A 14,916-nucleotide genomic window follows, 5' to 3' on the forward strand; every position below is an offset into this window, starting at 1 on the left:
AAATGTCAGCCTTAAGAGTTAAGTTTAGTAGTGAGGGTTTGCTGCAGTAAAAATAAAAAAGTTGTCCCAACCAGGATTGCTGAGTGGTTGAGGTGTTGGACTTAAGATCCAGTGGACAAATGTGGGTTCAAACCCCACTCCTGGAAATAAAATAATAGGTTTTTGATAAATGATAGTCTTGACATAATGGGTATCAAGTCTAAACATGAAGTAATGTCCTCACCACATAAAATGTGAGAAACTGTCCAGCCGAGTGTCTTCTATTAGAGTTTATGGTTTCAAATGGAGTTTGCTGATGGAAAGAAATCTCCCTAATGACTCATTTGGAAGGCAGAACATTTTCAAATTAGTACAAAGAAAGAGGATATTGTTTGATAATTGAACACTAATGGGTTCTTAATGCTTAACAGGGTTCAGTGTAATGGGAAGGAGGAGGCGGGAACCGGCGAATGTTCAACAAGTTTAATAATAAATAAACGAATACAAAATGAAAGTAGCCAGCAGCCCCTCACAGATGACTGCTGGCAAACGGAACATACAATTTATAACGTAAAATCAGGCATGTTCCTCTCTCGATCTTCACTGTTATCGCTCCTCCTTTATGCTTCCGGTCCTCCGTGAGAGATGCGAGACCGGTGCGTCTCACAGGTGTAGTTCATTATCACTCACGCCATCGGCCAACCCATTCACTTTCACTCACTTTCACAGAGCATGTGAAATTATCATCGATGTAATGCATCATTAGTGGTTTGTTCACTCTACATACTTCTCAAATCTTTGTCTCTAACAGTGATGTCATCAGCGTTCTAAACAATACACTTGAAAATACTATACTATATTTCAACTTTTCTTTTTCCTTTCCTTGGGGCAACCCATGTAGTTTTTTTGTTTCTTTTTTTTTTATCATTAGCCTAGCAATATCTGTTTGAGACAATGCTGACATTTTTCTTTTTTTACTGCATTGACTTATTGACCCTGAATTAATTTTTTTTTTTTTCAGGCCGTTTGATGTTTAACGAAGAAACATTTATATTTATACATTTAGGAGAGGTGATTTATGTTATAAATCTTCATGTAAGAGAATCAGACTCCTGAATGATTAGGAAAAATTAAGTATATAAATGCATAAAAGCACTAATAGAGTATATTATACCACAATTGAGTGAAAGAGACTTGCTATTAGCAATATACAAATCAAATGTTTTTTTGTTTGTTTTTAAATATGTAGTTGATTCAATTTGTTTTTCTGAAACTTACTAATGAAAGCTTAAGCGAAAGTTCTATCGGGAAGACTCAATTGTTACGTCACTCACTTATTACCTTTTCATCTATCCAATCGTGTTCAAATCCCAGGGGGTCGGCTGCACCCCTGCCTTCGTTTTCAGGTATAGGAAATGCAGATTCCGTAGCCTCGGATTATGAGCTGTACAGGACTACGGCAAAGAACTTTATATCATTATATTTGCTTGCTGTTAATAAATGTTTACTTGCTTCGGTATTTTTCCTCCCGAGTCTTTCTGGTAGAACTACAATAGATTAAATTAAAAAATATGCTTGCCTTTGAATAATTCTCAAAAACTAAAAATTAGTATACTTCAAGTGAATTTTATTAAGTATTAATCATTAAATTTCAAGTATATTTTTTTCAAGTATACTTTATGTAGTAAGTATATTAATATCAATCTACTATACTTGTAAACATTTTATTTCAATACTACTGTGTTTAATTTCAATACTACTACGTTGCTCCCCAGTTTAGGGCTATTAGAAACGACAAACAAAAAATGTTCCCATAACCCCAGCACTAAAACCAAGACACTTATCTGGTAAAATTTAATTTATTCTTATTTTAGTAAGAACTGAAGATCAAACAGATGAAGTCATATAGTTTAAAGGTGGGGTTAAGCCAAAACAAACAAAATCTGTTTCTTTATAAAAATAATGGCAAACTGCAGTCTGTACCCGAATTGTATTGTCTTTATACCCAGAGGGACTGAGTGCATGCTCACTAATTTTTTATTTGCAGCGTTCTGATGCCATTGTGTTGCTGAGTCGTGAACGAGTTTGTAGTCTGTACAACACATGCGTGGGCACTTAATAGCGCTTGGACAAAGTCTGAGTGGCTCACCTCTAAAGGATTGATAGCTCCCCGAAGTGATGATATAATGTATTCTGTGAATATGTTTTGCAACATTTATGGGGGCATTCTGTTTTGCAACATTCTCTGGGGGTACAGTGAAAGCTTTATTGAATTTTGAACATGAAAAGGGCTTGTGACAAGTGGGTGGGTGCACCATGTACCACTGCACCGTGTCTTTTTCTTTTCACTGCTCTGCTTTCCCTATGTGGCGAAGGGAAATATGCCGCCGCCTTGTGGGGGAAATATTCAACAATATACTAAGGAAGACTAGTCCCCCCACCGGTTGCTTTGTACAACTGTTAGCCTAGTTGTATGTTGTGTCTATCGTGTTGAAACATAAATGCTCAAGAGGCGGCTAGGTGGGCTTCAGGATTGACTCAATACACGGCAGTCACCTGAAGTGTGTATGTAGAAAACTCGAGTTAAACCTAGTTGACTGCATAACCCACCCTACCCGGATCTAACAGGATAGGCAAGACACTCCTTAGTAAAAGCTGCAGTAGGTAACTTTTGTAAACTGTCATTATGTTAAAACTGTCATTATGTCCTGACAGTAGACAATGAGACAGATAATCTGTGGAAAAAATCAAGCTTTTCTGGCTCCTCCCAGTGGTCGTATTGCCATTTGCAGAAATACACCGCTCCCGGTCAGAAACAACCAATCAGAGCCAGGAGGAGTGGCTTAGCAGTGTCAATCACGCTGCTCGTGTACGCCTACTGCAAAAGTTAGCTACTGCAGCTTCAACTAGAAAACTAAATGTATTTACTGCATGAATTGAAATGATTCTGTTTTCTTTGTTTTCACAGGAAGTTCAGTTTCAAGCGCAGTCAAATCAAAGTGAAATAAGAATCTGGAAAACAACAAACAATTTGTTTAGGGTTTAAGTTAAATCTCAACAAAATAACAATCAGTGTCACTTTTTTAAGTATACAGAAATGTTTCCGAGTGAAATGTTTCACATTTTACTTTGAAATAATAATAATAAAAAAACTTTGAAATAAAGTTCACTTGGAAGCTCACTTCAATTCAGAAGTTCACTTAGCCTAATAAAAGTTCACTCCAATTCGGCTCAAAAATCCAAGATCCAATAATGAAAAAGAAAATAACTAACTCAAATGATCCTCAAAGTCATTTGTTGGCACCCACCTCCCTACTCAAAAAGTAGTTTACTAGTTGAAAACTTGTAACACATTTTTCAATTTATGGAAGAACACATTGAAGTGTAAACTATAGTTTAGTCGTTTTATAAGGCAAGTATTTGTATGGTTACTTCAGGTAAACCTAACATCATACTTAGAGTTTACTATTTATAAATTATTTTTGCACTTTAAGTATATAGGCTACCATGTTCCTATTTAGGTATTTTTATACTTGAAATTACATAACTGCACTTTTTTGTAACGCAAATTTGTATTTTATTTCAACATATCCTATGAATTTGAATATGATAAATTATTTTAAAGTGCAGTAATATTGTACTAAACATACAGCACCCAAATGAGAAGCCCACATTAAGACCATTTAAACATGATGCAAATGTTGAAGTGCCTGCTAAAGTGTATCAAAAAGTAGAAGCATCATGCATTGTCCCCCTCATCTCTCTCTCTCTCTCTCTCTCTCTCTCTCTCTCTCTCTCTCTCTCTCTCTCTCTCTCTCTCTCTCTCTCTCTCTCTCTCTCTCTCTCTCTCTCTCTCTCTCTCTCTCTCTCTCTCTCTCTCTCTCTCTCTCTCTCTCTCTCTCTCTCTCTCTCTCTCTCTCTGCCATAACGACCTATTGGTTTTCATTAAACCGAGAAAAATGGAATTTTGTTTTATTGACGATCAGTGAGAAATGTTCTATTATTTAAAATGCAAAAAACATTTATTATTTTCAAGGTGAAACGGATTCATTTGCATTAGCCTAATGAGTAAAACGTCTATTTTTTCGGCGTCCCCCAGCTCCTCGTTTAACCAAAAGGTACGCTAAAACAACGTATTACATCGACGTTAAACCACGTTAACCTTGTTAACCATAACCTTTTAAATACTCGACCTAGTTCCGTTGCTTAGCAACGGAAAGAAACTCCTGTAACTTCAGTGCCATAGGTTAGCAACCTTAGTGCTTACAGATTAGGAGACATTAGTATACGTGTTCGCTGCATTTGTAATGTTATACTTAATTGGTCAACATCCGGGTATCTCTCCTCTGGAACGTTAACGCAAACTTGTAGGCTAAGTTTCACGTTTGAGGGGGTTAAACCGTGACATCTACACGTTTTCCAAAGTGGACCAATGTGATTATTATTTTACCCACCCTCTCTCTCTCTCTCTCTCTCTCTCTCTCTCTCTCTCTCTCTCTCTCTCTCTCTCTCTCTCTCTCTCTCTCTCTCCAATCTACAGATTTCATAGTGGCCACATGGGGGCACCAAGTTATAAAGAATAGGGCCTATTCTGTATTGATTCCCTGTTATTCCCAGTTAGGACCCTATATGTGTGAAGCTCACCAAACTAGTTTGGAAATCACTCAAACTAACTCTGAACATAAAAATAGAATATTACAACAAAAGTACTAGCACTCACTATACAGCTAACGTTAATTATATATTTATCCATATTTACAATTCAAGTAAAACAAGCAATAGCACACACATATTCGCATAGAATGTTTAGCTATGGCAATGCAACAACAGAAAACCAGAAAGAGCAGTCACTCCCCCCTTCAGGCAGGTAGGCTACAACAATTCCTTTTATATGTGCTCTCACAGTGCTCACTTCAGTCAAGAGTCAAGAACGATCCCGTTCTGCAGAGGATAGAGTAAGAAAGCTGGAGCCACAAACTAAATCCTGGATTAAGATTAATTATAGTCAACCAAACTACTGTTATGATAGTGCCTGCAACAGAGATGAGAAACATGCTGCTGGAGCAAACCAACCATCCATCCATTTGTCTGTCTGTCTGTCCGTCCGTCAATCCATCCGTCCGTCTATCTGTCTGCCTGAATCCTGATACAATCCAACAGCAGGTTACAAGGTGGCGACTGTGGTTATGAATCACTGAATCATTCATTGAACCAATTTGAACCCCTGACAAAAGAAATGTATTTATATAGCACTTTATAATACAGATTTTTTTAAATTGACAATGTGTTTGTAATCTCCGGTCACGTTTCCTTTTGGATTTTCTGGCGACGAGGATGCAATGAAGCCTTTTTATTTAATTATCATGCTGGCTCTGAACGAAAACTTTCTGTGGAAACACGTTGGCCTAGTACTTTTTGTCCCTCTCTGCTAGTTTTTCAAGATGGTGGAACATGGAAGCCTCTGTGGGCCTACCTGTCCCATATACTGTATATAAAAATAATAAATTCTTTGTTTACAAGTATAAGTCAGATAATTGGCAGAGGTATTTGTACACCATTGAGGACATATTTATGAATACAAATTTTGATTTTAAACAATAAAATACACAAAAAGTACACATTGTGCCTTTAAAGCAACTTCGTATTAATAAACAGGAAAAACTGTAAATGTTGTAAAACTCATCAATAATGAAACAAATTCAATTTCAGTAAAGGAGCTTTACAAAAAACAATAGCATCATTATTCAGTCTAAATGAGTTCGATGTTGTTTTAAATTCAGTTCAACAACTCTGTCAGCATTGCAAAGTTCATCAATTATTAAACAAGTTCAATTTAGCTTTGCACAGCTCTATAAACGACAATATTCAGCTCAAGTCTGTTCAATGTTGATTGTACTCAGAATTAGTTTAATTGTATCACACTCACAGTAATGTTATTGGTAATACAATTATTTCCACATAACTGAGAAACCACACTAATGAGTGGATACTTTTAAAATTCACTCTGTCTGGGCAACACACCATCATTTTCATTGCAATTCTTTAAACTTTGATCATTTCTTACAGAGGGCAGGTCCTGCAGATGGAATCTAGAAAAGCGATGGAGCAAATTCACCCAGGTGCTCTTTGGGGAATGTTGGCCTGCAGCCCAAAGGCATCATGCGATATTATCGAGATAGAGAGCCACATTCCAGAAAAGGCTGAAGTACATTAGTGAGCACCATTTACTGCACAGAAACACCCCTTGCAATGAGATGACATAACAACACATGGTTTGCTTACTTCCCAGGACTGTGCTGTAAACAATTGTGAGAGAGATATGAGGCAGTGAGGCATCTTAGTTCTGAGATATTGTTTGGCTGAGAGTTTCAATACGCCTAGAAGCTCCTGAGTGTCCAGGTATATTAAGGATGATTCACAGATCAGCACTTAAGATAAAACAGCTTGTATTTCACTCAATAATAAATCTCTTCTCCTTATATCTGCAAGCTGACATTTGAATGTTGGAGAGAGTGAAAAATATGCCAGTATACCCAAGACCTTTCTCTCGTGTTGTGACACACTGATCCGATACCTGAGCATGTCCTATCATGCCATGCTGTTTTAAAGCATGCATTTCACACATTTGAGGCTGTTCTTTTAACGATTTAACAACCGCTGAACAGATTTTATGGGATTCAACTGTACAGTGACCGGGAGAGGACATCTTCGGTCCACGTCGTTAGCACAACATATTAACTTGTGGGAACATGATACTATGTTGCTTCTATTTAATTATTGGGGACGTCATATTAACTTGTTGTGATCTCGCAATGTGAAGTAAGGGCCTCAAGATCCTATGGTGAGGGAATGACAGAACTAATAAAAATTGTGATTAACTTCAATTTTTTGTTGGTCCTAGAAACAACGTTTCTTCACGGAAATTTTGTGATAACCCTATCCCTCCCATAACTTACCCCTAAAATCAGAGAGAAGTGATAGGTGAATAAGAATGGTGGATAAGCCCCTAACTCTTGTTGTAAACCTAAATTGGGGAAAACTGTATACTTGTCCCTCAACATTTTGGTCATCTAGGAACATGTTGTACTTGGTGAAATCACCTTCACCCTAGTGGTATTATGAAAGAGAAAATTTTCCCACATATTTAGCACACAGTTCACCAAACAGTGCAAACGATTTTCTCCCCAGCTACAGTTTCTCCTGCTGTGACATGCAGTGGCCTTATTCAAAAATAATTGAAGAGTGATTTGATTTAACCGATGACAGCTTGTTTTATCCCTTGACATTCAAACTCATACGTGTAACAAATGGTGTTCAGATATGCAGATAAATAATGGGTAAAAATGTTGCTTTATTGGATGGTAACCATCCAATTGTGGAAACTCGCCCTCCGGGAGGCCTGGTGAGGCCTACTATCTGATAGCTAGTCTGGGCTAGCTGTCCAGTTGCCTGTCCTTGGGACTTAGCCCTCAGGGAGCCCTGATGAAGCCTACTACATGATAACAACCATATGTGGGAATTCGCCTTCAGGGAGGCCTATAGTGAGGCCTACTACCTGATAACCACCCTATGTGGAAACTCGGAAGGCCTGAAGAGGCCTACTACCTGATAGCAAGCTAAACAACTGATTGCTATGAACTCTGAATCCGGGTATCAGTCCAAGGGCGGCCTGCTAAGTCCAGCCAGTCCTGGGGCTTAGTGTGTACTCACACTAGGCACGGTTGCCATGAACCGCGCCCGAGTAAGATTGGCCCCCACAGTCACCAGATCTCAACCCAATAGAGCATCTTTGGGATGTGGTGGAACGGGAGCTTCGTGCCCTGGATGTGCATCCCACAAATCTCCATCAACTGCAAGATGTTATCCTATCAATATGGGCCAACATTTCTAAAAAATGCTTTCAGCACCTTGTTGAATCAATGCCAGGATTATGGCAAATATCGAAGTTTGATAAAAAGTTGTTTAATTTTCCAATGGTTTGTTACATTTAATTTCCAGATTTTGATATGTTCTATATGGCAAAGTAACCCTATTAATCTAATGTTTGCAACATGCAGTAAGAGACAGTTAACTAAGATATATAATACAATACAGTGTAAATTTAAAATAGGCACAGTTAAATTATACAAAAATACTGTTATATGGCAAATACATAAATAGGATAATATAATACAGCATAAGATTCCTAAAACAGGAAAGTCAAAAGCATATGGTGAAAATTATTCTTAACTATGGCAGGTGTAACTATTGGTTGGTTACACTTCAGCCACTCTGAGGCCAGGAGGCTGTTTTTCTTTTCTGTCATGTGCTTATAGGATCACTGCCACTGGAGAAATAGTAATTTTAACTGCTATCCATCCCCAACAGAGCATATGAAGCTTGGACTGTGAAAAGCAAGTCTGGTTCATTAATGGCTCATCTTATTTTAATACATTGAAAGCAACTAAACCTATTCATTATAGTTTTCAGTTACTACACATGGACCTCAATACATGACCACAGTGTTTGTTACCATGGTAGGCAGATTTGATTTTTTCGCTTTTCATAAAGTAAAAATAATAAATGTATGCCTGGTTCACTGAGTTTACTGAGTGCTTAAATAGTAAATTTACAGCACAAGAATAAAACTTGGCCCATGCACTAATAGTTGTTGCTTTCAGAAATAAACTCTTTACTTTCTTTTTGGAACAAACACAGGATTGTGTGCATTTGGAGTGGATATAAATGTTTGTCTTGAATTTTCTTTTGAAAATTACAGTCACGCCTTCTCTTCTCTCAACATCAAAAAAGTGGGGTGAGAGAGTTGGTTTTCTAATGAGAAACCACTATGCATCACTTTGAAATGTCTCTAATGAAGAGTAAAAAGAATGCAATCAAAGTTTGGTGAAACAGCATAGCTAAAATAGGCTAAAAATATAACGGTGTGATTTTGGTAGTTGCTTGCGGGTTGAGGCTGTACACCAGCAATCATATACTGGGTCAAATCCCACTTTGGAAACTTTTTTCTGCACTATTTCTGACCACTATTAAGAGTTTAAAGGGTTGGGAAATATATGTTTAATTTAGCCCTCTACTGCACTGTTGCCTTTAGGTAACATATCTATTTATTTGCTTTGCAAGCACAACACACATAAAAAAACTTTTTTTTTTTTTACACAAAAACAATAATAATCAAGACTTTAAATAAAACAGTTAAGGGTAAAATATAATATTATTATGTTTGTTATAATATTTGTGGGTGGTAATGTAAATGTGTGTTTTTTATGGTATGGTGCAATTATGAATTCAATTAAAATATATTAAATATCATTCAAATTTGAATTAAATACCATTTAAATTGTACCATTAACCATTTGCATGCTACAAGGAATTGCTTAAATGTGTGTGTGTGTGTGTGTGTGTGTGTGTGTGTGTGTGTGTGTGTGTGTGTGTGTGTGTGTGTGTGTGTGTGTGTGTGTGTGTGCGTGTGCGTGTGCGTGTGAGTGTGAGTGTGTGTTTTTTACTGCAACGTTGCTTGCCAGGACACTGCAGTGCCCACTTTTGGAGTGACGTCACACATGCTGTCAATGCAGAGATACAGAGAATATTTCTTTTATCATGTTTTTTTTTATTTACGTTTTTGAATTATCCATTGTAACATAGGCTATATATATATGTGTGAGTTAAAGTGAGTTTACAATAATTGATATATTATATAAAATTTAATTGTCTTAAATGTTTCAACATCTGTATTGATAAGTGCTAAAAAATAAAGTCCAGCTTGTGAAGTGGGTTTCCGTTATTCCTCGAGCTTCCTCTAGTGCTCTCGACTGATCCACTCTTTCACTTTTCTCTCGGGGAAGGCGGGACCGTATTACCCGGGCAGGGCGTTCTTTTTGCGGTCACAAACGGCGTAGTCGTTCTAGGGGTGGGTCTTTCTTGGCAAAGGAAAACCCACCTTTTTCATTGTTTGGATGTCGAAGGAATGTGATGGTTTGATCTTGTGGCGCAAGGGAGGGGGTGAGTGAAGGAACTAGCGAGGACCCTGCTGAGAGCTGATCTATTCATCCTCAAAAAGTCAAACGCGACTGAGTAGTTTGCCCTTCCAGAGAGCTAACGTTACCACCGAAAAAATCCCACTACTCTTCTCCCGGTGCTCAAGGTAAGAGAAATCCGAAGCGGGGTTATTAAACTAGTTTAGTGGAAGGGGAGCTGAATGGTCGAAGCTTGCCCCCAGACACAACTCCAAACTGCGGCAACTTTGCCACCCTCCTCCCCCTCCTGTTCGCTGCAGCGGAGGATCTCGGTACGCCGCCGGACTGCGGTGATTTTAGTCAAGCTATTTTGTGGCTGATGTAAGAAACAGCCTAGTAGCGATGCAGTTGTAACGTTAAACTTAACCGGGACTTTCCAAACGACGGTTGTTTAGTAGTCGAGCGACAACTCAAACATAATGGAGTATGTTCTGATTTTAGGGGGCTGAAACAGACTCCCTCAGTAAGTCAGTATGATTGTGATGTTCTACGTCAGCAGCATCGCATTATACTAGCGCAATCAAGTTTACATTTACAACATGTACGCTCTATTTGCACTTAGTTTGTCGCTCGCGAGTAATGTCAAATCGATTTATTCCTCGCCACGTACACCCGACATATTCTAGAATATTGTTTCCAAACAGGAAAAGTCGCTTTCTCGAAGAACAATACCGCAGAGTTTGAGAACTTTGGTCGGTTGATTTGATTAAATAATTAAGCTAGATTCTATTCCTACTGTTTCCCTGTGCTTAACCTTGAACGCGTTTCCCCCCCTTGTAGCCTACGTTTGGACAGAATAATGCAAGCAGATCCTGAGTGGGACTGTGATGAAGATAATGTTCGCTTGTCAGATATAACGTTACCATGTTAAATTTGAATTTATGTATCGTAACGTGTAGCTTTTTTTGACGCAGTGTGTGTCTCGACCTGCTCTACTGTCGGCACGTACACGAATAGAAAATGTATTTCAAGCTGTTGCTAATTTTGACAGCCGTTATTAGAGATGCGAGGTACGTTCACACACGATGACAGGCACAATTAAACGCTTTTGATGTCATAAGGTCGAAACTTAACCTTACATGGCTCATATTTAGGCCTATATTAGAAGTGGATAGTCCTGTTTTTGCCTTGGCCTAAAAATATGTGTTTATTTTTGACTCGAGTAAAGGCAAAGCCTTTATATATCTAAAGAGACTAAGTTACTTTGTAGGGGTCAGGACTCAGGAAGATTGAGGCTACCTCATGTGTTTTGGCAGTCTGTGCATATTGGTGTGTTGACTGTACATGCACAGACTATGTTGCTGTCTGAGTTTGAATACACCAAAAAGGTTTATTCTTTTGAGTGACTCTTTTTACAGGTTACATTTTTACTCCAGTAGGTGGTGAGAACCGAGTCCCTGCATACCGACATAGTACGCAAAAAGTATGCCAGATAAGCAGAATGGCTGAAATATGCATTATTTATGAAAATGTAGCAAAATCAGACCTTAAGTGGCAATTAATTCACTATCCCATCGTGCAATGGGAGTCATCATATTCGAAATATAAAAACAACAACAAGAGATTACATTTGATTTGTTCACAAATGAAAAATGTTCTAGTTAATTTGATTGTTCACGAACAAAAAAAATCCCAGGTTTGTCTCTCTTTTCATACTTATGCACTATTCTTTGCCGTTTTGTAGTATAAATAAATAGTGTAAGTAGCGTGTCTCTGAAATTGCAACATTGCAAGAAAACGTGCACTGTAAATAATAAGATGGACGACACATCTTCACTCACTCGGGAGATGTGGTTTATGACTTATATACTGGGTCCACCCACCTGGGGGTGATACGAAACGTTTTGGCTTCACTTTTCAGGACTTGTGTGGCACATTTGGGTAGAATTCAGAAACCCTTGTTATTAGTAACACTGGTGGCCGTTAAGTGAACTGCAGCTAGCAACTTATAGGCCCCGAAATAATTGCTGCAAAGTTCTTTTTTGTTCTTTGCTTAGAAATAATAAAAAAAAAAACTGGTTGGAAATACCTTTGCAGTGATATGCTGTTAATGAACATCCAGACGCTGCCCACAAGAGCGTTGAGATTTTCACTGAAATTTTACAGTCTCACTCCAGCCAAAGTCCCAAAGTTGGCAACCCTTGATAGCGATGTGGATATGTTTGCACCAGCTCTGCAAAAAAAAAAAAAAAAAAACAGCATAATGTCAACAGATGAGATCATCAAAATTATACTGTTATGATAGCTTGATTATAATGAGACTATAGACTATATATACTGTAGATCTGATGTGAGACTACCTGTACATAGTTTGAATGAATCCATTTTCAGTGACAGAAAAATGAAACACTAAGCACAGAGAGAACTGCAACCCCTTTCAAGCTCCATTACATTAGGCAGGTGGGGCCCATAAAGCAGATAGGAGGACCTGCCATGACCTGTCCCAGACTCAAATGCAGAGCACTGACAGATTTCCAGTAAGGTCTGAGATGCGGCGCCTGTCATAGTGACTCCAGAACACTTGTCTATTTGTGTTTAGTATGAACATAAACTAGCTCATTCAACTAAATACCACTACAGTTACTGGCACTTAACTTTTACAAGACTTCTTTTAGCTTTAGACTTAGACTATCTTGAATACCCTGGAATTTTATGGAGTCAAGATCAAATATTTGCACTTTCCTGTGAGTTGCTTTGATCTTTAGTTTGAGATGTGTTCAGTGACCGACTAGAGAAGAAAGGGAGACCGTATAGGTGTTGGTTTCTGAATGGCAGTCAAAGTGATTGCCAAGGTGAGATTCTGTATTGTCTGGATAGAAAGCTTTTAAAAGTGCAGTTGAAAGTAGTTTAATGTTGTTTGAATTTAAAGGGATAGTTCACCCAAAAATGAAAATTAAGTCATTAATTACTCACCCCCATGCTGTACCAATCCCGTAAGACTTTTGTTTGTCTTCGGAACACAAATGAAGATATTTTTGATTAAAATTGAGAGGTGGATCACTACCACATAGGCTGCCTAAGGGATTGAAACTAGACGGCCCAGAAAGTCATTGAGGAATATGCTTCGCACAAAAAGTGTTTGCGTCGCTTGATAAAATTATACTTGAGCCACTGTAGTCACATGGAATATTTAAATATTTTCTTCAATTACTTTTTGGGCTGTCAAGTTTCGATCAAAAGGTATTTTCAATGCTTCAAAACATTCTAACTAACCCATTAATGTCACATGGACTACTTTGATGATGTCGTTATCTCCTTTTTAGATAAGGACGGTGGGACAGAAAGCTCTCAGACTAAATTTAAAATAAAACTAACCCTTTAGGAATGGTACTGTTTGATTACCACTTAAAATATCTGAAAAGAGCCACTGTATTAGTATATGTTCAGCTGGAAATCTGGACTGCATTCTAGAGCCGGATGTATTCTCTTTCTGCCAAATGCTGGCTGACAATCTTGTGTTGTTCGTTGTCTGTTTCTATCGTAGCTTATCTCTGTCTCTCTCTCTTGTGTGTTTCATGACCTGCTATGCCATTTCACTTGTCTGTCACCTTAGAAGGGCAAAGGTTGTTTTATGATGAGCTGTTATTCGTGGTTATACAACAATACATGTGAACTTTGTCAGCTGAAACAGGATGGGTGTGTGTTCATGAGAGAGTGGAGGCAGGGGCAGTTCTCGCTCAAGAGAAAGTTAGAAGACAGTTTTCCCAATGATCAAATGACGAATACCGGTGTGCTGTAATTCCTGCCCTCCCTCTCCACTTTTTTTTTATGAGCAGGTCCTGCTTTTGGTTTCGCCAGTCTACTGATTGCTTTTCCACTTAAAGGAAGCATGCAGGCGAAACGCTTGTGATGGTTATCGGTGTCCAATAAGAATAATTACCAGACTTAGCACCAGACCCAGGGATTATGGAGAGGCTAAATGACTAGTTTGAGGTTCAAATTAAATACTGCGGTTCACTCCTCTTTTTCTTTCTTTCTTTCTTTCTTTCTTTCTTTCTTTCTTTCTTTCTTTCTTTCTTTCTTTCTTTCTTTCTTTCTTTCTTTCTTTCTTCTCAGTAAATCTCAGTTATCAATACAGCTTTACAGGGACATTATTGGACAGTTTGGTACTTTACATGACATCATTGTTCTTCTTTCTCTGTGAGAACGAGGCTTTGAGTTGACACTTCTCCTCAAATTAAAAGGAAGTGAAATTTGTTGTGTATTTTACCAGTTTTACTAAATGGTATGGTCGTTAAACGTCGTCAGGGGATTAGCTTTTGACAGCCTGTAAACAAATTCCCATCCCAGCAGTGCCACTGATATTAACAACCAGCTGTTTATCTTGTAAATTTAATTTTTTTATAATGGAGTAGTATACACAATCTTGATAAAATTGACGTGACTCTTTCATTAGTTCTCTGTGTTCCTGTAAACTGTGACATATAATGAGGTGTTTAGGAAGGATGACGAAATCTGGTTCACAGCTGAGTGTCTCTTTAGTTTTGGGCTGTCAGGGAGTGGGAAAGCTTGCTGACAGACATACAGCTTGAGGAAGAGGTGTTAAAGTGTGAACACAAGAAGATTACAGCAGCTCCTCCCACACACAAACACACACTGAACCAGTCCAGCTGTCCCAGTTCGCGAACTGGGGACTGATCTTCACACAGTACCAAAGGACTTAAATCGATAGTGCTTCTTCCATGACTATGTTTACACTATATGTGTAAAAAGATATTTTGAAAAACTGTTTTTGTGCAAATAAAGTCAATGTTGCCCAAGCTGTTTTGGACCCAACTGACATTTTATGTATGGACCGGAAAAAAAATGTTTTAACAGGATCTATTTTCGGCCATCTGATCACAAGTGTGCTGAATTCAGGTGTAAATATGGTCCAAAATGCATGTGATCACCATTGTTCAGTTAATTTTTGAAGGCAATATCC

The 14,916-nt window shown here is 38.1% G+C and overlaps 1 protein-coding gene across 1 annotated transcript in view; it reads left to right on the forward strand.

Moving 5' to 3' along the window:
- Positions 1-9,829: 9,829 nt before the first annotated feature.
- The window catches only part of luzp1 (leucine zipper protein 1), a 40,647-nt gene continuing 35,560 nt past the window's right edge, over positions 9,830-14,916 (forward strand). Inside the window, exon 1 of the mRNA XM_039680594.2 lies at positions 9,830-10,120. The gene's annotated coding sequence lies outside the window, so the exon portion shown is untranslated. The remainder of the gene's footprint in view (positions 10,121-14,916) is intronic.

The sequence above is a fragment of the Pimephales promelas genome, chromosome 15 (genome assembly GCF_988280905.1).
Source record: "Pimephales promelas chromosome 15, fPimPro1.hap1.1, whole genome shotgun sequence".
Classification (NCBI taxonomy): domain Eukaryota; kingdom Metazoa; phylum Chordata; class Actinopteri; order Cypriniformes; family Leuciscidae; genus Pimephales; species Pimephales promelas.